We start from the raw sequence: 24,003 nt of genomic DNA, 5'->3' as shown, positions 1-24,003 counted from the left end.
CATCATAGAGAGGGAAAGAAGAAACCCAAGAGTTCATGAGGTCATACCCAACTTAGTTGCAGGCAGAAATGTCCGTGGAGTAGTTTGATGAACATCATTGGTCAGGTGGAGACAAGCAGAGCAAAGTTAAGCTGGAGTTCTAAAAGCCTGCCAATTTGTAAGAATAAATACTCAATCTCCACAATGTCATTTGCTTTGGGAAATGTAGAAAACTGGCAAATTAATCTGCTTCTCTGCTCTACTTTTGAAAATCTTTACCGTGGGGCTCTGATTGTGTTACTCTATGTTGTCCGGAATCAGAGCTATTTTCTGATTCATAAAGCTCCAATTGCCCATCAGTTTTGTCTCTGAAGGCTTTAGGTACCTGATCGTGTAAGAGAAAGAGGGGGAAATCACCTGGATTTTGTTCCCATTACAAAAATCTCTTTTCTCTAGCTCAGTCTAAAATGCCTCTCATTCCAACTGGCCATCTACTTTTCTAATGTAGATTTACAACAGAAAAAAAAAAAAAAGCTTCATCTGAACTGGAGTCATTTATAAACAGCTTATGAAGGGCAAAACATTTTGGGGGTGGGGGTGTGGAGTGGCTATAGGAACAGCAGTTGGAAAGCATACTGAAGCTTTTGTGCATGTACAGGCTGGAGGGATTGATTCTTTCCATGTAATTAACCTAAAGAATGAGAGAATGGCGCTAAATTCTGTTTACAATGGGATGAAAAGTATCCTGGCCCTATTAATAACCATCATCTGTTGGAAATGGAATTAGATTCTTCATTAGTCAATTATGTATTAATTATTGATACTTTTTTTTTTAAATGTCTGTTCACTAGAAGCTTCATTGCTTAGATATAAATGCTCAGAAAAGAGAGAGTATTCTTCATTGCAAGCCCCTCATAGACTATTGGAAAAGATATTTAAGTAAATAAAGTGATAATAAAGTCATACATGTGAATGAGTGCTCTGATAATAGGTGCGAGCAAAGTGCTAAAAGGCTTCCCCGGTGGTGGCTCAGCGGTTAAGAATCCTCCTGCAGGTCAGGAGCCACAGGAGACATTGGTTCGATCCCTGGGTCAGGAAGATCCCCAGAGGAGTGTATGGCCACCTACTCCAGTATTCTTGCCTGGAGAATCCCATGGACAGAGGAGCCTGGGGGGCTACAGGGCATGGGGTCACAAAGAGTAGAACACAATTTAAGCAACTTAGCACACACACACGAAAGTCCTAAAAAAGGTGCTTCTAAAACAAAATGTAAGAAATACTGCGGGAAAAGGCAACAGGTGACCTGATTCTTACTTTAAGAGAGGAGTAAAGCCAGTCCTAAGTTAGGAGATAAAAAGATGAGGTGCTTTCTTCCTGGCAGAAGCAGAAGTACACATAAAGTCACGGAGGTGCGACCTTTCTGCTTATCGGAGGACCTCTATATTCAAAAGAAATCAATTAATTTCTAGGCCTGTTTTTCTGCGTGATAAACAAATTAATCATGTACTAAGTTTCTGCCGTATTAATCCCTGAGGCAGTGAGTGTGGCAGAACCAAAATCAAATTATCTCAGACTCACTCTGTGTAACTTGTGACATATCTGAGCAAAACTTTCTCAGTTGACTCGTATTTAAGTAAAGAAAATAATTCTATTATAAAGAGAGAGAAAATAAGCCAGTGCCTGCTTTTGTTCCTGATTCTAAAAACAATTTTTATGAAATTGGGAAATAAGCAAAGGGAAGAGAACAAAAATATTTTTAAATTATCAAACAATTATCAATACTTCCATCAAGATGGAATTGTGTCTCAGGGCTCCTTGATTTTAGGAGATTACTATTATAAAATGGTAATTAAAAATGAGATTTTTGAAAGATTTTTAAAACAAAAAAATTAAGAAAGCATCTTCAGTAAGGCAAATTCTTTCAATGGAAAATAACAAGGTTTAGAAACTCCCACATCTGTATTTTTGACAGCTGATAGACAAATTAGCATTTTAAGATTCACACTTTCTTAGTTCTGTCCCCCCCATAGAGAAAAGAAAATGTTAAAAACTTCAGTCATTATCAAGTAAACTCTTGTGGAAACAAAGATTTTGATTTCTTTCTCTTCATAGGTAACTCTGTCATTTGACAAAGCTTGGAGTTCAGAGCGTTATGATTATGATATCATGTTTATCTCTTTTGAGTTAGAGATCAAGAAACCATCTCGTCTCCAGTGAATCATTTATAGAAACTGCAAATAGCTTAATGTAGGGAGAGGATGAGTGGGAGCTATGTTAGTAAATATTCCCCTGATTTTTCACATTGGAAGAAAATAGCCTGAATTGGGTATTAAGGTGCCATTACTTTAAAGCATCCGCCTGCCAATGCAGGAGACACAGGAGACAGGAGTTCGATCCCTGGGTTGGAAGGTCCCCTGGAGTAGTAATTTGCAATCCGCTCCAGTATTTTTGCATGGGAAATCCCATGGACAGAGGAGCCTGGCGGGCTGCAGTCTGTGTGGTCACAAATAGTCAGACACGACTGAGTGACTGAGCACACACACACACACACACACAACTGCATAGCAAAGAAACTGAGCTCCCGGATCACACAAAATGGAATAGTTTTCAAGATCCTGAGGAGGTGGGGCAGTGTCCTCCAGCATATGAGGTGACTCTGCGATCCTCTGTCAACCTGACATTTCAATAAACTCTGGGGGCAAGCGTGTGCCCTTTGGCTTCGCGTCCTGAGCTCATAGTCATGCTTCTGGGCCACTGGCCACTCTGGTGCCCCCTAATTCAGCCACCGTGTTCTGTCCCATCATATCCACACTATCCTAAGGCAGCTCGGGGCCCACACAACAATGATTTTATCCAACTTCAATCCCAGGAGAACTGGCCTTCATTGTCCTCTTTATCTCTTCCTACCCTGCAGGTGTGGTCCTGACCACTTTCATATGATTAGCATTATACGTTTTCCTGAGGACTTTTTGCTCCCACATCATGTCACATCCAAGCATTCAAAAATATTTAAGTATGTTGAATATGTGTGTCGTTAAAGAGTCTGCCTGCAATGCAGGAGATCCAGGTTGGACTCCTGGGTCAGGAAGATCCCCTGGAGAAGGAAATGGCAACCCACTCCAGTATTCTTGCCTGGAGAATCCCATGGACAGAGGAGCCTGACAGGTTACAGTTCATGGGGGTCGCAAGAATCGGACACGACTTAGCTACTAAACTACCACCACCATGTATGCATCCGCTTACCGCGCCACTCTGCTTGACCCCTCAAAATTGTATGGAATTATTTTATATTGTTAAGTTAATCATGTTTCCATTATGGCTTGCAATTGTGATTATCGTTTGTTTTTTTGTCTGGTTATTGACTGTAAAAACGGATAAATGTCTTTTACTATTGTGATTATGTAACTATTACTCACTTAATACCATTGTGTCATGATTAGTCAACAGAAAAATAATAGAACTCTGTATCACCAAAACCTAGGCTCTAATAGAAAAACCTGTAATCACTTTTTAAAATCCAGATGCCGATCAGAATTATCTTGGAATTTTTTGAAAAATACAAATCTCAGGTACTGATTTTTTTCTCCAGAGCTCCAGATATGTTTCTAACGAGCGGTCACATTTAAACAACTGGACTATATGATGATCTTCTCCTTTTCTCTAGTTTGTTTCACTTTTCCTATTTCATATTCAGTGCTCCCATTTCATTTAGTTTATGTTCTCCAATTTCTCTTCTACTTCTCTTTTTTTGTGATGTTCTTTTGTAAGCCTTTATCAAGTGTAGTAGAAAAGCTTTTTTATACATGTATATAATATATATTTTAGAAAACTTAATGAATTTTTGCCTAAATAAAAAAAGTTGTGACATTTTGATTCCACCTGTTTGACTTAGTATGAATAGAATGCTAGATTTCTAATTTAAAAATAGATGTGCAGCAAGAAACAAAGGTTTACTGTATAGCACAGGGAATGACAGTCAGTATCTTGTAATAACCTATGATGGAAAATAATTTCAAAAATAATATATATGTATTTGTATAACTGAATCACCTTGTTGTGCACCTGAATCATTGTAAGTCAACTGTACTTCAATAAAATATGTATATTAAAAGATTTTTAATGGGCTCCCATTTATGTACTGACACCTTTTGTCCAAGAGGGAAACATACAAAGTTGGTCTCATATCTGGGCAAATGCAGGTGCAGGCAGGTGAATCATGGTCTCACGTCAATCACTTACACATTAGCTTTGACCTCGGAGAAGGCAATGGCACCCTACTCCAGTACTCTTGCCTGAAAAATCCCATGGATGGAGGAGCCTGGTAGGCTGTAGTCCATGGGGTCGCTAAGAGTCAGTCACGACTGAGCAACTTCACTTTCACTTTTCACTTTCATGCATTGGAGAAGGAAATGGCAACCCATTCCAGTGTTCTTGCCTGGAGAATCCCAGGGATGGAGGAGCCTGGTGGGCTGCTGTCTATGGGGTCGCACAGAGTTGGACACAACTGAAGTGACTTAGCAGTTAGCAGGCCTCTTGACCTAGATCTCATGTCAAGTTAACAGCCCCCAGGACTGGAGGCAGCAGTCCTATCAAAGGAGGTGTGTGATGAAGGACTCAATTTTTTTATGTCCATAAAGTACTGGGTCCCATGCTGGTTGCCTTATAGTCAACTTTAAGGCTTTTAACAATGCTGCAGGATATTTTTTTAATTGGGAAAATTAGGAGAGAAACTAAAACTTACAGAATTTTGTTAAAAATCTCAGGTCACACAGCTAGCAAATTGTTGAGAACGATTTTTTTTCCAGTTACAGGACATCTCCTGAACCAGAAAGTAAAAAGTGAAACTGAAATGTGCTCAGTCGTGTCTGGCTCTTTGCAACCCCGTGGACTGCAGCCCACCAAGCCCCTCTGTCCATGGAATTCCCCAGGCAAGAATGCTGGAGTGGGGAGCCATTCCTCTCTCTAGGGGATCTTCCCAATCCAGGGATCGAACCTGGGTCTCCCACATTGCAGGCAGAGTCTTCACCATCTAAGCCACCAGGGAAGCCCAAGCAAATCATAAATCATTTTTACCTCCTCATAAACTATGTTCTCTGCATTTTCTTCTTGTTATCTCAGAAGCCACAATGAACTTGACACTTTCTCAATTGTTAAGGATTTTTACTTGAGGTTATTGACATTAGTGGATATAATTTATTTTAAATTGTTTAACAGAATTTTTCAATGTTCAGAAAAATCCCTGTAAGTGACAGAACCAATACTTTTCAAAGGACTGTGATTGTACAAAGCCATGCACGTGGAAAAGATTCATTCAAAGTACAAGACAGATCCATGGAATTAATAGGCAAAATGCAAACAAAAAATTATTGATAAAATTTCAAATTTATTTTTGCAACTAACTTTAAGACATTACCACTTAGTGAGTTTGAGTGTAGCATCAAAGAAGAATGTCTACAAATACCTGGAAAGTCTATTATGGAAACATTCCTTTCTTCTAACTTTAGATCTGTGTGAGGCCATATTTCCTAAATATAGTTCACCCAGAAAAACATATTGAAGGAGATTGAAAGCAGAGGCTGATATGAGAACTCAGCTGTCTTCTATTAAGCCAGACACTAAAAAGATTTGCAAAATGTAAAACAATGCTACTCTTCTAACTGAATCCTCTGTCTTTTAAAAAGTATAGTTATTCTTAAATATATTATTTAACATGTGATGGGTATATTGTTACTTTAAAAGAATTAGTTACTATTTTTAAAATGTATTGGATTTACTTTCCTAGACAGTACATATTGATGGAGGAAGGCCATTAAAAACAAAAGTTCTTTGGAGTCACCAATCATTTTTTGAGAATGTAAAGAGTACTGACATCAAAACACAGAACCTCTGCGTGTTCCATAGCAGAACACCACAAACGGGATGGCTTGAACTGAACACATTTATTCTCTCATGGTTCTGGAGGCTACAAGTCCAAACTCCAGGTTGGTAGTACTGTGTTCTCTGTGAAGACTCTGGAAGATTCTGTTCCTTGTCTTTCTCTTAGCCTTTGGTATTGCCAACAAACCTTGGCATTCCTTGGCTTGTTACTGTTTAACTTCAAACTCTGGTGTCTTCTCTCTATGTATCTGTATCCTCACATGATCTTCTCTGTGTGTGTGTGTTTCTTCTTTTCTTCTTATAAAGACCCTAATCATGTTGTTGAATATTGGCCCACCCTACTCCAGTGTAGCTGTATCTTAATTTACATCTCAATTATATCACAAAGACTATTTCCAGTAAGGTCTCATTCACAGATACCAGGAATTAGGTCTTCAGGTATCTTTTGTGCATACATGCTGAGTCGATCCAGTACAGTCCCACGCTGTGACACTCCACCCCTTGTGGGACTCTAGCCTACCGGGCTCCTCTGTCATGGGATTCTCCAGGAAAGAATCCTGCTGGGCCCTCCTTCAGGGGGTCTTCCCCACCCAGGGATCGAACCTTATCTCTTTACATCTGTCTGCATTGACAGGCAGGTTCTTTACTACTAGCACTATCTGGGACAGGGGGACACACTTCAATCCACAATAGCCTGTTTTATAGAAAACTGATGTGGCAAGAACTTACCCCAGATGTTCAAGCTGTATTTAGAAAAGGCAGAGGAACCAGAGATCAAATTGCCAACATCTGCTGGATCATTGAAAAAACAAGAGAGTTCCAGAAAAACATCTATTTCTGCTTTATTGACTATGCCAAAGCCTTTGACTGTGTGGATCACAATCAACTGTGGAAAATTCTGAAAGAGATGGGAATACCAGACCACCTGACCTGCCTCTTGAGAAATCTATATGCAGGTCAGGAAGCAACAGTTAGAACTGGACATGGAACAACAGACTGGTTCCAAATAGGAAAAGGAGTACGTCAAGGCTGTATATTGTCACCCTGCTTATTTAACTAACTTCTGTGCAGAGTACATCATGAGAAACGCTGGGCTGGAAGAAGCACAAGCTGGAATCAAGATTGCCGGGAGAAATGTCAATAACCTCAGATATGCAGATGATACCACCCTTATGGCAGAAAGTGAAGAAGGACTAAAGAGCCTCTTGATGATGTGAAAGAGGAGCATGAAAAAGTCGGCTTAAAGCTCAACATTCAGAAAACTAAGATCATGGCATCTGGTCCCGTCACTTCATGGGAAGTAGATGGGGAAACAGTGGAAGCAGTGTCAGACTTTATTTTTCTGGGCTCCAAAATCACTGCAGATGGTGACTGCAGCCATGAAATTAAAAGACACTTACTCCTTGGAAGGAAAGTTATGACCAACCTGGATAACATATTAAAAAGCAGAAACATTACTTTGCCAACAAAGGTCCGTCTAGTCAAGGCTATGGTTTTTCCAGTGGTCATGTATGGATGTGAAAGTTGAACTGTGAAGAAAGCTGAGCGCTGAAGAACTGATGCTTTTGAACTGTGGTGTTGGAGAAGACTCTTGAGAGTCCCTTGGACTGCAAGGAGATCCAACCAGTCCATTCTGAAGGAGATTAGTCCTGGGTGTTCTTTGGAAGGAATGATGCTGAAGCTGAAACTCCAGTACTTTGGCCATCTCATGCGAAGAGTTGACTCATTGGAAAAGACCCTGATGCTGGGAAAGATTGAGGGCAGGAGGAGAAGGGGACGACAGAAGATGAGATGGCTGGATGGCATCACCGACTCGTTGGACATGAGTTTGAGTAAACTCCAGGAGTTGGTGATGGACAGGGAGGCCTGGTGTGCTGGGATTCATGGGGTCGCAAAGAGTTAGACACGACTGAGCAACTGAACTGAACTGAACTGAACTGATGAGGCAAGAACATACATTGCACTATAAGTCCTCTCTTTTTGTTGATATTTGGCTGTATACACCCTGAGCTTACTTTGATTTGCATCTTCTGCTCTGAGCTATGCTTGGCACCCAGTTGGTAGGCACTCAATAAGCTATGATTGCTGATCAATTGAATTAGTATTACCTTGCAAGGGATGCTGGAGATTATTGCATCTCTGGGTCACCTAAGACCTCACTTAAGGATGCTTTATTTTAGTTCATCATCTGACTTAGCTCCCTACTCTATTTCTTCCCAGAGACATAGTGTGATATGTACAGTGACTGTGGGTTTTACCTGACTTAACATATGAAGCCTTCCATTTTGTTGTGTGTGCTAAGGGAATTCAGTTGACTCTTCACGACTCCATGGACTGTAGCCTGCCAGGCTCCTCTGTCTGTAGGATTTCTCAGGCAAGAATACTAGGGTGGGTTGCCATTTCCTTCTTCAGGGGATCTTCCTGACCCAGAGATCGAACCCACATCTCCTGCTTGATGGGCAGATTCTTTACCACTGAGCCACATGGGGGGCACTGACACTGTATACTTGGAGCAACTTATTAGTAACTTAAGTGGCATCCTAAGGGAACAGCGGAGCTGACTTCTGTGCTTATGTTTTAGGAATAATAAAACGAAACTAACGTCGGCACCTTCTGCAGTGCTTCTTGTCTGTCTGCACAGTGTAGGAAGATGTTTTTGAGTTCACCGTTCAAAATAAGCTTTCAAAGGGCAACACCCAGGTTCTGCAGACTTCTGTCTTAACGCTGGTGTCACAACGCAGAACATCCAAGCCCCAGTTGTCTGGTGATGTCCTCTGGCTGTTTCTAACAGACATTTTTCTCTGGTGTTCTTAAATCAGATAAAAATCACTGTATGTTTTGCCTCTCTGACAGGGCAAGTTCAGGATCTTTCTGTAAAATGTAATCAATTTTTAAAGGAGATAAGAGCCGGAAAGGAAGAAGAAGCCCTCACATTTTCCCATCGCAACTACTTGAACCATGGCAGTTTGATTACATGGAAATGCCTGCTTAGTTTTAATGCTTTAAAACTGGTCTGGAACTAGCTGTCGTGTGATGGTTCAGTTGCCTGTTCTTTTAAGGCTGCCTGAAAAGAGCTCTGCTATAAACTTCCCTATTTATTCTATTTATTGGATGCACCCATCATATCATACATGGTCTCCAGCTACATTTCCAAGGGTAATAACAAAAGGATACACAGTGCTTTCTTGGCAATTTGATAGAATACCTAGAGTTCAAAGGAAATGCAAGTGTGTGTAGTACAGTTATTGCAGTTTTCTTTAAAAAAATCTGAATATTTTTATTTAGTGTTTTAAGGATTATTAGATGATAAAATCAGAAAGGAAGGATATATAATTTTGGCTGACACATTAAAGAAAATAAAACTATGGAAAGCCATTCACATTCTTCTCCAAGGCATGATGTAATAAGGGGAAATGTCTTCAGAATCCATACTGTGTTGGAAGCCCTGCTCTTGCAGGCAAAGCAGTACATCCCACGTGAAGAAGAGTGTCAAATATACACTCTTCTTGGATTTCCCATCAGGTTAAAGACCGTGTCACAGTGCTGAGCAGGTCTGCAGTTGCTGAAACGCGAGGCTTATGAGACTTCTGCATAGACTTTAAGCAGGGTGTGAGTTGGGTGGCTACTTTAAGCCACAAACACGTGGAATGATAAATGTATGTGCATATGTGCAAGTGTGGACAGGCTCGTATGTATGTTCCTAAGTGTTTAATGTACATCTGAAGAGCTAGACAGCTGAAGGATACAATATCCAGATTAAAGAACTTAGATTGTGTTCAGTGCACAGTCATTATTTCCTACATAGATACATGATGCTTAATATGTACATATTAAGCATACATATACATATGCTTAATACATATAGTGTTAAGCGTATGATGTGTTAATTCACTCAGTGCAGCTGAGAATTTCTAATTCTTTGTTATTTTCATTTAACTGCACCAGATACTCACAGCATATACCAGACATATCAAGTGAGGATGAGAAAAACCAACAATAATCGATCAAGGATCGATCAAGGCAAGATACATATTTTAAAATCATTTCCAACATGACAGAGCACCCATGCTTTAAATATCCCAGAAACATAAATGCACAGAAGTTCATACATAGATTTATATAATGAATCATTTTATACACTTCTTGATTCCACTGTTCCTATTGAAAATAAGCATTTTAAAAAATTATGGAACTTTTTGTACGCCTTACTTACATATTAATGCTACGTTAGTATCAGCATGCACGCATGTGCACTCAGTTGCTTCAGTCGTGACTGACTCTTTGCGACCATATGGACCATTGCCCTCCTGGCTCCTCAGTCCATGAGATCCTCCAGGCAAGAACACTGGAGTGGGTAACCATCCCCTTCTCCAGGGGATCTTCCTAACCCAGAGATCAAACCCACGTCTCCTGAATTACAGGATAATTCTTTACTGAATGAGCCACCAGGGAAACCGTACATTACTATATACTACATTTTTAAAAAGTACATAGCTAACATGTCAGCAACAATGATGAAATAGATTTTGTGCCTAACTGCATAAACCAATAACTATTTAAATATACTCCCCTTGGAAAAATTCCAAAGATATTTCCTTTAAAATTTTGTTTGAGTTTATTGCTGTATGAAATGATTTATTCTGGGTCTTTGAGGATAAAAAAAAATAAATCTTGCCAGCTAAGACTTTATACTCTAGTTGGAGAGAGAAGATCAGTTCATAAATAAATATAATATAAGAAAATATTAAATATAGCAATAAAATAAAATAGGATTATATTTTATAGTAAATTCAGAAGAAGAAATTATTTCTGAGGATTTAATTATTTTCAGTAAATCATTCTTGACTGGTTAGAATGCATGTGAAATTTTGCTAGGTACTAGAACTTCAAAGATGAATTCAAAACAGTCTTGGCCTCAAGGTGAAGATCCTGTTCTAGCTATAATCTGCGCTTAGTCACTCAGTCGTGTCTGACTCTTTGCAACCCCATGCACTGTAGCCCGCCAGGCTGCTCTGTTCAGAGGATTCTCCAGGTAAGAATACTGGAGCAGGTTGTCATTTCCTTCTCCAGGGGATCTTCCTGACCCAGGGATCAAACTCATGTCTCCTGCATTGGCAGGCAGGTACTTTACCATCTGAGCCACCTAAACTGAGATTGTGAAAAAGGTAACTGTTAAATAGAATTGAAGAGAGAAGGGAATGCAGAAATATGTTGATGGAGAAAAACATGTCCTGTTTTTAGTAAATTATTTTTTTTAATTTTTAGTTATTTTGGCTGCACCCAGGGGCTTGTGAAGCTTCTTGTACTCAGAGACCAGGAGTGGAAACAGTATCCCCTGAAGTGGAAGTGCAGAGTCTTAACCACTGGAACACCAGGGATGTCCTATATTCTCCTGTTCTTGCTTGAGAATGTTATGAAGATAAGTACCCCTAGAGCCCATGATCCTGTAAGGAGCACACCAAACAGGGGTGTTTGATTGTGCAAAGAGTGATGAAAAGGGAAAAGTAGGAAATAAGGTTGAAAAAACTCCAAGACAGACCTCAGTACACCTGTCTAATGCCTAAGGATTTGAACTTGAGTTTGGGTAAGGGAACAGTGTGACCAGAGAGCTGTAACTAAGCTGAGATGTAGTTCAAAGATGTTTGCACTGCAAAGAAACTAGAGGTAGGTGCTTACATAGAAGCACCTGGACTTGAGGTATATATCACTGGTCTCGAGAAAGGGATTCTATAGACAGTTAGAAGATGCTGATATATTCCACTGGCCTTGTCAGTGGAATTTCAAAAAGTGAATGCAGAAGATGCTATCAATGCAAGATTAAAGCTTGTATAATAAATGGATGTGGGAACAAGGAAGGGGATATGGTCAAGGTTAATGCCGAGGATTTGAACATGGTTGACATGAAGTTGGTGCAATTCATGCACAAATAAAACAGCTGGAAGAAATAATTTAGAAGGACTGGCAATGAGTTCAGCATTGACACAAGTTTTCAGGGCTGGTGTAAGTCTAGGTGACAATTAGAAATCTGAGTCTGGATCTGAAGACATGGTCAAGGGAGGAATAAAGGTTTGCAAATCATCTGAAGAGAATTGTGATCTGAATCTGCAAGGTTTATTTAGTAAGATTGTCACAAGAGAGATAAGAAAAATAGGAAAACCAAGAGGAGAACTCAGAACATCCACATGGGATCAGGGAGGTGACAAGTAAAAAAAAAAAAAAAAAAGAGGAAGCAAAGGAGAAAACAGAGAGTCAAGGTTATAAATGGAATTTACACAGAGCAGTATGGGGTCAGCTGACAGTGCATAAAATAATATCTGTGTTGGAACACAACTCATGTTTTATTTGGAAATAGCCAACACCTATGCTTTTCCCTTGTCTTTAACAGGTGTACAACGGATGCTCCATCATTCTCAGAGATTCCTATTTTGAAAATACACTTTGTCTCCTTTGAGCTAAAAAGTTGGTGCCAAAACCCATGTTTGCAGAGAGTATGCACTTAACCATTTCATGTTACTGTTTGGATAGTAAACTAATTCCAGAAAATTACTGTCATAAGTGTGCATTTTAGGAAGTTGATCTTAGATAGTGGTAATTAAGTTTGACAGCAGTTGTGCATTCAGGGAGCTTCAAAAACTATAGTGCCGTATATTCAACAACACAAGATACCTGGACACCAAACGCTGCAGCAGTATGAAGAAGGAGACTTTGTTTTGGGCTCAGAGAGTCATTAGAGCCTTAATAAAAAAAAAAAAAAAAGGGAAGCTCTGAAGTGATAACTAAATAATGTCTGCCTTGGTTTCTCTCTCTCCCGTATGCCCAGCTAAGTCTAGATCCAGTCTCAGTAAAGGGAACTGACACCTGTGTGCTCCGTCTCACACACAATAAACAAAACTGATTTACTCTGAAGTCAAGATACTTATCATGTATCATTTTATACTGAAATGCATCATTTTATATTAAACATTTTTTTTCCACCACAGCACCTATGGACACACACACAGAGAGATAGAGAAATATACTCAGGATAGGATTTTTGTAGATCACAGCTTTTATTTCCATCTCAAATATCATCTATTCCCTCCCTCCCCTTCTTTTTTTCCAGATTTAGATTTTGGAAAATGAAAAAATTTTAGTATCATGACTTAAACATCTAAATACATTTGTAAACTGCATGCATGCTTGTCCAAATTCCATTTTGTATGTATCTATATACTTACTCATTGGTTTTATATAACACAGACTCATTTACTTTATGTAACACAAAATTATTTTCTGAACTATTGCAAATGGAAATATTATTTCACATTCAGAAAAAAAATGCAAAGATGTATCTTCTTAGTCTTTGCGTTCTCATAATTTGAACTATGATATAGCTGAGCTTCTTAGAAATACTACCTGTTTTTGAAAAAATAAACCAGCAAAATACTAGCTAACATCTAATTGTGTGGCCACCGTTTTCAGGATCTCAGGTTATTTTTCAAGTCCTTTTTTTTTTGTCATTCTCAAGACCTTTCCTGTGAAAATAGGTTACCGTGTTATTCTGAGTATCAATTACAACATCCTTGATTCTCTCCTGATAGCATGGAATTGAATTCCTCCTCCACTGAGTGTCAACAATAAAGGATTTTTTCAGCAGCCTAAAGATGGTGTCATTTGAAATGGAAAAAGGAAGCCTCCTTTTTTATTCCAATTTAGAAACTGCTCTCTTTCCCCCCACTTCTCACAGTCTCGTAAAGCAAGGGCACTGAAATTGGACCCTGTCTCCTGCCGGAACCAGTGGAACTCAACCATGGCTAAGAGCCAAGATGCAGTTTGTAAATAGGGAAGCCTAAATTTCAAGATGTCTTTGGTTAGTTGTAAACTTATTTGCTGGAAAGAAAGACAGTGAAACTCTCTCTCACATAATAGCAAGATTATTCCGTGAAGACACGTTAAAAGTGCAAAACAGGAAAAGAGAGGATGTGCCGTGTAAACAAAAGGCTCATGGTGCATGAGAACCGCTCTTTACCTTTTAGGACAAACACACAACGTGATACTAATATTCAGAAATAAAGTCATTTCTTACTTTCCCTAATATGTGAATGTGATTTTCTTGTAATCACATGATATTGCTTTAATCTACTCTTATCCTTGCCAACAATGCCTATATATGTTGTGAAATTTATATTTTTTGTTCAGTTGCAAAGGATTAATTAAAAATTAAGTTTTATATTTTAAGCACTTTAGGAAATATTGTTAATTTTACTCATTTAGAATGTATAATATGCTCCAAAAATGTTTTTTAGAGTTGTAGGTTATCTGAATTATACAAGGACAGAGTTCATCGATAACTCTCAGAATTGGGAAGTGGATATTGGAGAAAAAGCTCCCCAAAACCAACCGTGTAGCCATAGTGGCCCAAACCATTCTTAAGAACTGCCCTGAAAGGAAAATCACCACAAATGCAAGTGACCCCACAGAGCAGCTTCCCTGGTGGCTCAGACAGTGAAGCATCTGCCTACAGTGTGAGAGACTGGGGTTCAACCTCTGCGTTGAGAATATCCCCTCAAGAAAGGAATGGCAGCTCACTCCAGGATTCTTGTCTGGGGAATCTCCTAGACAGAGGAGCCTGGGGTTGCAAAGGGTTCTATGGCGTTGCAAAGAGTTGGACACAACTAAGCAAATAACATTTTCACTTTCACGGAGCAAAACAGAAAACCACTGTCCCTTCCTCTGCACTCCAGCCACTCTGAATCGGGAAGCTAACACGCACTGCTGCTGGCATCCAGCACTTATTTCAATACCACTTACAGTACAATGGGTATTGCAAAGGGCTTTCTTCCACAAATCACCTTTCATACGCATAGACTTAACCGCTAAGATGAAAAGTTGAACTTTTTTCAAACTCAAAAATTTTAATTGTCCAAAGACAGGGTTAAGCCTCAGACACAAAAACATATTTGCAGCTTATTTAACAAAGACTTGTTCCAAATATAAAAAAAAAGCTTCTGTAAATCAACAACTAATAGGAAAACATCAGTTTTTAAAAAGGTAAATATAAAATTGCATTATAACCCAGTAGTTCCTCCTGGCTTCCCTGCTGGCTTAGTGTGTAAAAGAATCCACCTGCAATGCAGGAGACCCAGGTTTAATCCCTGGTGAAGGAAATGGCAACCCACCCCATTATTCTTGCCTGGGAAATAGGAGCCTGGTGGTCTACGGTCCATGGGATCACAAGAATCAAACATGAATTAGGGACTAACCCACCACCGGTGCCTCTCAGATATATACCCCAAAGAATAGAAAACAGGCGCACAGAAGTGCATGTACACAAACAAACACTTGTACACACAGGTTCATAGCAACATTGGTCACAACAGCCCAAATGTGAGAACAACCCAAATATCTAAAAACATACAAATAGATAAACTGTTGTATCTATACACAGCGGAATATCACTGAGCCATAAAAATAAGTCAAGTAGTCACACATGCTACCGTATGTAACAGCATTATGTTAAACGAAAAAGACACAGGAGATCATAGAGTGTATCATTTTATTTCTATAAAATATCCAGAATAGATACACCCACAGAAACAAAATGCAGATTGGTGTTTGCAGGGGGTTGAAGTAGTGAAAAATTGCTTAACGGGTAAAGGATTTTGATTTTCATTGATGGAAATGTTTTGAAATTAGAGAGATGTGGTGATGTTATTTTGTACTGCATTCCATCATTGAATTATTCACTTTAAGTTTTATGTTATAGGAACTCTACCTCAAAAATTATTTTTAAAATGTTAGGTCAAAAGACATACATGTCACCAAAAATATATGCTATGTGGTAGTCAGTGAAAGTGATAGCCGATCATTTGTGTCTGACTCTTTATGACCCCATAGACTGTATAGCCAGCCAGGCTCCTCTGTCCATGGAATTCTCCAGGCAAGAATACTGGGGTGGGTAGCCACTCCCTTCTCCAGGGAATCTGCCCTACCCAGGGATAGAACCTAGGTCTCTTGCATTGCAGGTGGATTCTTTACCGTCTAAGCCATGACACACATAAAAAGACCAACAGTACTACTTATCACGGAGATATAAATTAAAATTTCAGTGAGGTACCATTTTACACCCACTGCAGTGTCTGATATTAAGAATAAAAGACTGTAGGAACTTCCCTGGTGGTTAAGACTTCACCTTTGTGGGTTTGATCCCTGGTCAGGACGATAAGATCCCCCGTGCCCAACAGCCAAAAAACTAAAAAACACAAAAGAGAAGCAGTATTGTAACAAATTTAATGAAGATTTTAAAAATGGTCCACATGAAAAACAAGTCTAAAAAAAGACTGTAGACATTAACTATTAGATAAATGTGTAAGAAACGACACTTTCATATTTTACTGGGGAGAGTGTCAGATGGTTTGAAGAACTGGTTGGCACTTTCTTATCAAGTTTAACATATGGTCAATGTGTGACCTTTTAAATTTCAGTTCTAACCAGCTATTCAAAATAAATGCAAACATCGGTCCATAAAGATGACTTGTTTAGAAAACTGCTGCTGCTAACTTCACGGCGGACTAATTCATAAGAGCCCCAAGCCAGAAATAATCCAAGCGCACATTGATACAAAAGTGAATTAGAAATACCACCCCTGAGGCAGACCCATACAGTAAACTAAGAGTCAACAATTGAAGGAAGAAGCAGAGACATCATTTTGCTGACAAAGATCCATATATAGTCAAAGCGATAGCTTTTCCAGTAGTCATATATAGATATGAGAATTGATTCATAAAGAAGGCTGAGCACTGAAGAATTGGTGCTTTCAAACTGTGATGCTGGAGAAGACTCTTAGAGTCCCTTGAACTTCAAGAAGATCAAAATAGTAAATCCTAAAGGAAATCAACCCTGAATTTTCATTGGAAGGGCTGATGCTGAAGCTGAAGCTCCAGTACTTTGGCCACCGGATGCTAAGAGCTGACTCAATGGAAAAGACCCTGATGTGGGGAAAGATTGAAGGCAAAAGGAGAAGGAGGCAGCAGAGGATGAGATGGTTGGATAGTACCACTGACTCAGTGGACATGAATCTGAGCAAATTCCAAGAGATAGTGAAGGACAGAGGAGCCCTGCATGCTGTAGTCCAGGGGGTCACAAAGAGTCAGGCATGACTTGGCGACTGAACACAGATCACAGTTAAAGAAAACAGACCATTGATCCATGCAACATCACAGATGAATCTCCAAAAGGATATCTTAAGTAAGAGAAACTGAACACAAAGAAGATTTGTGCACTGAGGAAGAGCACTGATTTTTTCTGTTTATAGTATGTCCACAAATTCGCACAACTACAGTGGCAGACATCAGATTCCCTGTGGTGGGTTGGAAAGGGCAGGAGAGAATGATCTCATAGACTGTTCAACATCTTCCTTTGAGTTTAGTTGCATAAATATAAATAATCTACAAAATTCATAGGACTGAGCTCTTAGGATTTGTACATTTCAGTTACTTTAATGGATGTTGATATTTTCCCTTTGTTAATCAGTACGACTTTTTCCGGGCTTTCCTGGTGGCTCAGACAGTGAAGAATCTGCCTGCAATGCAGGAGACCTGGGATTGATCCCTGGAAGATCCTGTGGAGAAGAGAATGGCAATCCACTCCAGTACTCTTGCCTGGAGAATTCCATGGACAGAAGAGCTTGGAGGGCTACAATCCATGGGGTAACAACGAGTTGGACACGCCTGAATGATTATCACATACACACACACACCGGTGACTTTGTCCACATATTTCAACATTGCTTACTTCGTGATATTAAATTGCTATAGACAATTATGTCCTGGCTATTTCCCATTTTGTAACTCAGTTCTGTATATCCCATTTGAATATACATTTTGCAGTCCTTCTTTTAGAAATGAATGACATACCTATGTCCCACCTCCTTTGGCACACTGATAGTCACGCACCTGCTGATTTTCCATCATCTGACATAATCTCCCAAAGTGTCACCTGCGATAGAACATATTGTACAGCTTCGATTGAAAAACTTTATGAATATTAAAAGCCAACACTACTGTTTCCTGGAATGTGCTTGGCTTCACATTCTACTCGCCGTGCCTAACCCAGGTGTCGATTTAAAATTCAGTGGCATGAAACGATTATCTATCATTGTAAATCATCTCATATTCTTTTAATTCTTGATGTATCTAAGACAGAAGCCTGAGAAGCGCTTCCTTCCCCATTGACCATATAGCACATTTTGTCATTAAGTCTCATGCTTCATCATTTGGAATTTCATTCTAAACAAAGACTCATAAGTGAGCCTTCCAGCAGCTGCCTTGTCAGGTTGGTGAAATGGGAAAAAATAAATCTACTATATTTATTCCAAGCTTTTTCTGTAATGGATCTCATATGCGAGCTTCATTTTATTTTCTGTTTATCAGAAATAAGGCCTATCAAACTCAGGGTAGGCCGGTAATTAGGTACAGCCTTCGCACAGATGGTAGGTAATAATAAGAAATTGTTGATGGAAATCTGTCCCTTTAATGAGCAAAGAGAAATGGCCTTTGACTCTTTCTTAGAAATGATAATACCTAGTGCTTGTTAAATGGGTTGACACCTCCACTTTACCAGAAGGAGATCTGGTATTGATAAGAAACGGTTTTGAATGGGGTAAAATGTCTCATTTTATTTTATCAGTGCAGGTGGGCAGAGATATTAGAGAGAATGGTAGATGGTATGTAGACAGAGCAATAGCTAGATGACAGATAGATAAATAGATAGATAGATGATAGATGATAGATGACAGATAGATAAATTGATAGATAGATGATAGATACTTTGTTACTGTTGCTGTTCAGTCGCTATGTTCTGTCTGACTCTTTGCGACCCCATGGACTAAAACACACCAGGCTCCTCTGTCCTCCACTATCTGCCAGAGTTTGCTCAAATTCATGTCCGTTGTTTCGATGATGCTTAAAACTATCAAGAAACTGAAGGTACATAGTTGGGATGAGTCTTTCATAAATGACAGTCATCTTTTTTTTCTAAACAGGTAACACACCCTTCCTGCTTTTTTTTTTTTTAATCTGCAATTTTTACAAAGATAAATACAACCAGACTCAATTTAATAGTCTTCTGCAGAATCATTTTACCTATTTTTTCTTTTTTTTTATGGCCACACAACATGCAGGATATTAGTTCCCAGACCAGGGATAGAACTGGGATCACCTGCAGTGGAAGCATAGAGTCTTAACCAGTGAACCACCCAGGGAAGTCCCTGACACTCATCTTTAATTAGTTTTTTAAAGTTAACCTCATGGAAGCAGATATGCAGCATTGTATAATGCTCTCACTTTCAGTCTTATTTATGCCGTTACTGTTAAAATGGTAAGGCATAAAAAAACATTGGTTTGAATATTCATTAATTTGTTCATTTAAAAGTATCTTATTAAGAAATTGGCATGTTCCTCACACTGTTTAGGAGCATAAGTTGTGAATGAGACCTCCTGGACTTTACCTTCTGCCTAGTGAGTGGCGCTTCGCAGATGGTTATCTGGTGTACTCTAAGTCTCTGTACATGCGTGCTAAGTCACTTCAGTCGTGTCTGACTCCTTGCGACCCTATAGACTATAGCCCGTGGGCTCCTCTGTCCATGAGTTTCTCCAGACGAGAATACTTGGGTGAGTGGTCATGTCCTTTTCCAGGGGATCTTCCCGACCCAGGGAACAAACCCAGCTCTCCTATGTCTCCTGCACTGGCAGTCGGGTTCTTTGCCACTAGAGCCACCTGGGAAGTCTCTGAGATGAGATTATTTTCATCAAGCATGTGTTTGCTCAACCAGAACTTAGTGGATATTTACTATCTTCCAGTCTAGTGGGAAAGTGAGACTCAAATGAAAAAGGCCATGCGAAGCTTCATTCAGGAAGACTCATACTGACATTTTCAACCTCCCCAAATGTAAATGTGTTACTGCGAGTAAGTTAATCACCAATATGCTGGGTGTGTGTAAGGTATAAAGTTGAGGTTAGTTGCACTGGCAGAAGTTTAAGTTCAGCAGTGGACGGTGACAGGGCAAGGGGCTCTGGTGCAGCAGACCCAGGTATGGCATAAGATCTCTTGGAGGAGGTCGCCATTAACCCCATCACAGAGCCACCAGAACTTGCACAGGACTGGGGAAACAGACTCTTGGAGGGCACACTCAGAAGCTTGAGCACACCAGGACCCAGGAGAGCAAGGAGCAGTGATCCCACAAGGGACTGACCCAGACTCGCCTGTGAGTGTCCAGGAGCCCCTGGTGGAGGCATGGGCCAGCGGTGGCCTGCTGCAGAGTTGGGGGCACTGAGTGTAGCAGTGCCTGCAAGGGACTTTTTGAAAGAGGTCACCATTATCTTCATTACCTCCACCATAGTTTGAAAGTGAAAGTGAAGTCGCTCAGTCGTGTCTGACTCTTTGTGACCCATGGACTGTAGGCCACCAGGCTCCTCTGTCCATGGGATTTCCCAGGCAAGAATACTGGAGTGGGTTGCCATTTCCTTCTCCACCACCATAGTTTGGCCTCAGCTAAATAACAAGGAGGGAACACAGCCCCACCCATTAACAGAACATTGGATTCAAGATTTACTGAGCATGGCCCTGCCCATCAGAACAAGACCCAGTTTCCCAGTCAGTCAGTCTCTCCCATCAGGAAGCTTCCATAAGCCTCTTATCCTTCTCCATCAGAGTGCAGACAGACTAAAAACCACAATCAAAGAAAACTAACCAATCTTATCACAAGGACACAGACCTGTCTAACTCAATGAAACTATGAGCCATGCCATGTAGGACCACACAGAACAGAAGGGTCATGCTGGAGAGTTCTGGCAAAACGTGGTCCACTGGAGAAGGGAATGGAAAATCACTTCAGTATTCTTGCCTTGAGAACCCCATGAACAGTATGAAAAGGCAAAAAATTAGGACACTGAAAGATGAACTTGTGAGGTCAGTAGGTGCCCAGTATACTACTGGAGATCAGTGGAGAAATAACTCCAGAAAGAATGAAGAGATGGAGCCAAAGCAAAAACAGCACCCAGTTGTGGATGTGACTGGTGACCAAAGTAAAGTCCAGTGCTGTATACGTGAATATTGCATAGGAAACGGGAATGTTAGGTCCACAAATCAAGGGAAATTGGAAGTGGTCAAGGAGATGGCAAGAGTGAACATTGACATTTTAGGAATCAGTGAACTAAAAGGGATTGGAATGGGTGAATTTAACAAAGATGACCACTATATCTACTACTGTGGGCAAGAATTCCTTAGAAGAAATGGAGGAGCCATTATAGCCAAGAAAAGAGTCTGAAATGCAGTACTTGGATGCAATCTCAAAAATGGCGGAATGATCTCTGTTTGTTTCCAAGGCAAACCATTCAACATCACAGTTATCCAAGTCTATGCCCCTGATCAACAATTCTGAAGAAGCTGAAGTTGAATACGAAGACCTATAAGACCATATAGAACTAACACCCCAAAAAGATGTCCTTTTCATTATAGGGGACTGGACTGCAAGAGTAGGAAGTCAAGAAATACCTGGAGTAACAGGCAAATTTGGCCTTGGAGTAAAATATGAAGCAGAGCAAAGGCTAATAGAGTTTTGCCAAGAGAATGCACTGATCATAGCAAACACCTTCTTCCAACAACAGAAGAGAAGCTTCTACACATGGACATCACCAGATGGTCAAACCAAAATCAGACTGATTATATTCTTTGCAGCCAAAGATGGAGAAGCTCTATACAGTCAGCAAAAACAAGACTGGGAGCTGACTATGGCTCAGACTATGAACTTCTTATCACCTAATTCAGACTTAAATTGAAGAAAGTAGGGAAAACCACTAGATCATTCAGGTATGAACTAAATCAAATCCCTTATGATTATACAGTGGAAGTGACAAATAGATTCAAGGGATTAGATCTGATAGACAGAGTGCCTGAAGAACTATGGACAGAGGTTCATGATTTTGTACAGGAGACAGGGAGCAAGACCATCCCCAAGAAAAAGAAATAAAAAAAGGAAAAATGTTTGTCTGAGGAGGCCTTACAAATAGCCCTGAAAATAAGAAAAGCAAAAGGCAATGGAGACAAGGAAAGATATAAGCATCTGAATGCAGAGTTCCAAAGAATAGCAAGGAGAGGTGAGAAAGCCTTCCTCAGTGATCAATGCAAAGAAATAGAGGAAAACAACAGAATGGGAAAGACTAGAGGTCTCTTCAAGTAAATTAGAGATACCAAGGGAACATTCATGCAAAAATTTGCACAATAAAGGACAGAAATGTTATGGACCTAACAGAAGCAGAAGATATTAAAAAGAGGTGGCAACAATACATAAAACTACAAAGAAAGATCTTCACAACCCAAATCATCACAATGGTGTGATCACTCACCTAGAGCCAGACATCCTGGAATGTGAAGTCAAATGGGCTTAGAAAGCATCACTAAAGCTAGTGAAGGTGATGGAATTCCAGTTGAGCTATTTCAAATCCTGAAAGATGATGCTGTGAAAATGCTGCACTCAATATGCCAGCAAATTTGGAAAACTCAGCAGTGGCCACAGGACTGGAAAAGGTCAGTTTTCATTCCAATCCCAAAGAAAGGCAATGCCAAAGAATGCTCAAACTACCACACAATTGCACTCATCTCACACGCTAGTAAAGTAATGCTCAAAATTCTCCAAGCCAGGCTTCAGCAATATGTGAACCGTGAGCTTCCAGATGTTCAAGGTGGATTTAGAAAAGGCAGAAGAACCAAAGATTAAATTGCCAACATCCATTGGATCATTGAAAAACCAAGAGAGTTCCAGAAAAATATCTATTTCTGCATTATTGACTATGTCAAAGACTTTGACTGTGTGGATTACCAAAAACTGTGGAAAATTCTGAAAGAGATGGGAATACCAGGCCACCTGATCTGTTTCTTGAGAAATCTGTATGCAGGTCAGGAAGCAACAATTAGAACTGGACATGGAACAACAGACTGGTTCCAAATAGGAAAAGGAGTACATCAAGGCTGTGTATTGTCACACTGCTTATTTAACTTATATGCAGAGTACATCATGAGAAATGCTGGACTGGATGAAGCACAAGCTGGAATCAAGATTGCCAGGAGGAATATCAATAACCTCAGATACGCAGATGATACCGCCCTTCTGGCAGAAACTGAACATCTAAAGAGCCTCTTGATCAAAGTGAAAGAGGAGAGTGAGAAAGTTGGCTTAAAACTCAACATTCAGAAAACTAAAATCATGGTATCCGGTCCCATTGCTTCATGGCAAGTAGATGGGGAAACAGTGGAAACAGTGACTGACTATTTTGGGGGCCTCCAAAATCACTGCAGATGGTGACAGCAGATATGAAATTAAAAAAACACTTGCTCCTTGGAAGAAGAGTTATGATCAACCTAGATAGTATATTAAAAAGCAGGGACATTACTTTGCCAACTAAAGTTTGTCTAGTTAAAGTTATGCATTTTCCAGTAGTCATGTATGGATGTGAGAGTTGGACTATAAAGAAAGCTGAGGGCAGAAGAATGGATGCTTTTGAACTGTGGTGTTGGAGAAGACTCTTGAGAATCTCTTGTACTGCAAGGAGATCCAACTAGTCCATCCCAAAGATAAATCAGTCCTAAATATTCATTGGAAGGAATGATGCTGAAGCTGAAACTCCAATACTTTGGCCACCTGATTTGAAGAACTGCTTCATTGGGAAAGACCTTGATGCTGGGGAAGATTGAAGCTGGGAGAATTGGACAACAGAGGATAAGATGGTTGGATGGCACACCAACTTGATGGACATGAGCTTGAGTAAACTCCATGAGTTGGTGAAGGACAAGGAAGCCTGGTGTGCTGTAGTCCATGGAGTCTTAAAGAGTTGGACACTATTGAGCGAGTGAACTGAACTGAAGTATAATTTCCCATCATCATCATCATCATGATTGCTAGTATCAAGACTTTTTCCCAAACTTTTACATCTATATGTTCACTATTCTACAATAAAATCAAATGCTTGAAACAACCATGAAATTGATAAAAAATTTCTACTACATTTCTTGTGAAATATTTTGGGATAATATTATTAATAATCAATCCAATGGGGGGAAAAAAAGAGAGTTGAATATCATGATCAGAAAAGCAGATGGCCTCAACACAGTGCA

General features: G+C 39.8%; 1 long non-coding RNA gene across 7 annotated transcripts in view; it reads left to right on the top strand.

The window, feature by feature from the left end:
* The window catches only part of LOC147362041 (uncharacterized), a 260,259-nt gene that overhangs the window by 193,255 nt on the left and 43,001 nt on the right, over positions 1–24,003 (top strand). Inside the window, exon 4 of one of the 7 annotated variants that reach the window (XR_015137729.1) lies at positions 11,122–11,347. The exons of 5 other annotated variants lie outside the window; for them this stretch is intronic. This is a non-coding gene — a long non-coding RNA (uncharacterized LOC147362041). Of the gene's footprint in view, positions 1–11,121; positions 11,348–24,003 lie in introns of those variants that run through there. One more of the 7 variants, XR_015137734.1, reaches the window with a different exon arrangement.

Source organism: Bos grunniens, chromosome 12, assembly GCF_055505025.1.
Source record: "Bos grunniens cultivar Pamir isolate PY7600 chromosome 12, Bosgru_T2T1.0, whole genome shotgun sequence".
In the NCBI taxonomy this organism is placed as follows: domain Eukaryota; kingdom Metazoa; phylum Chordata; class Mammalia; order Artiodactyla; family Bovidae; genus Bos; species Bos grunniens.
The sequence above is the reverse complement of the archived record's forward strand: the minus strand, read 5'-3'. Positions and strand labels throughout refer to the sequence as shown.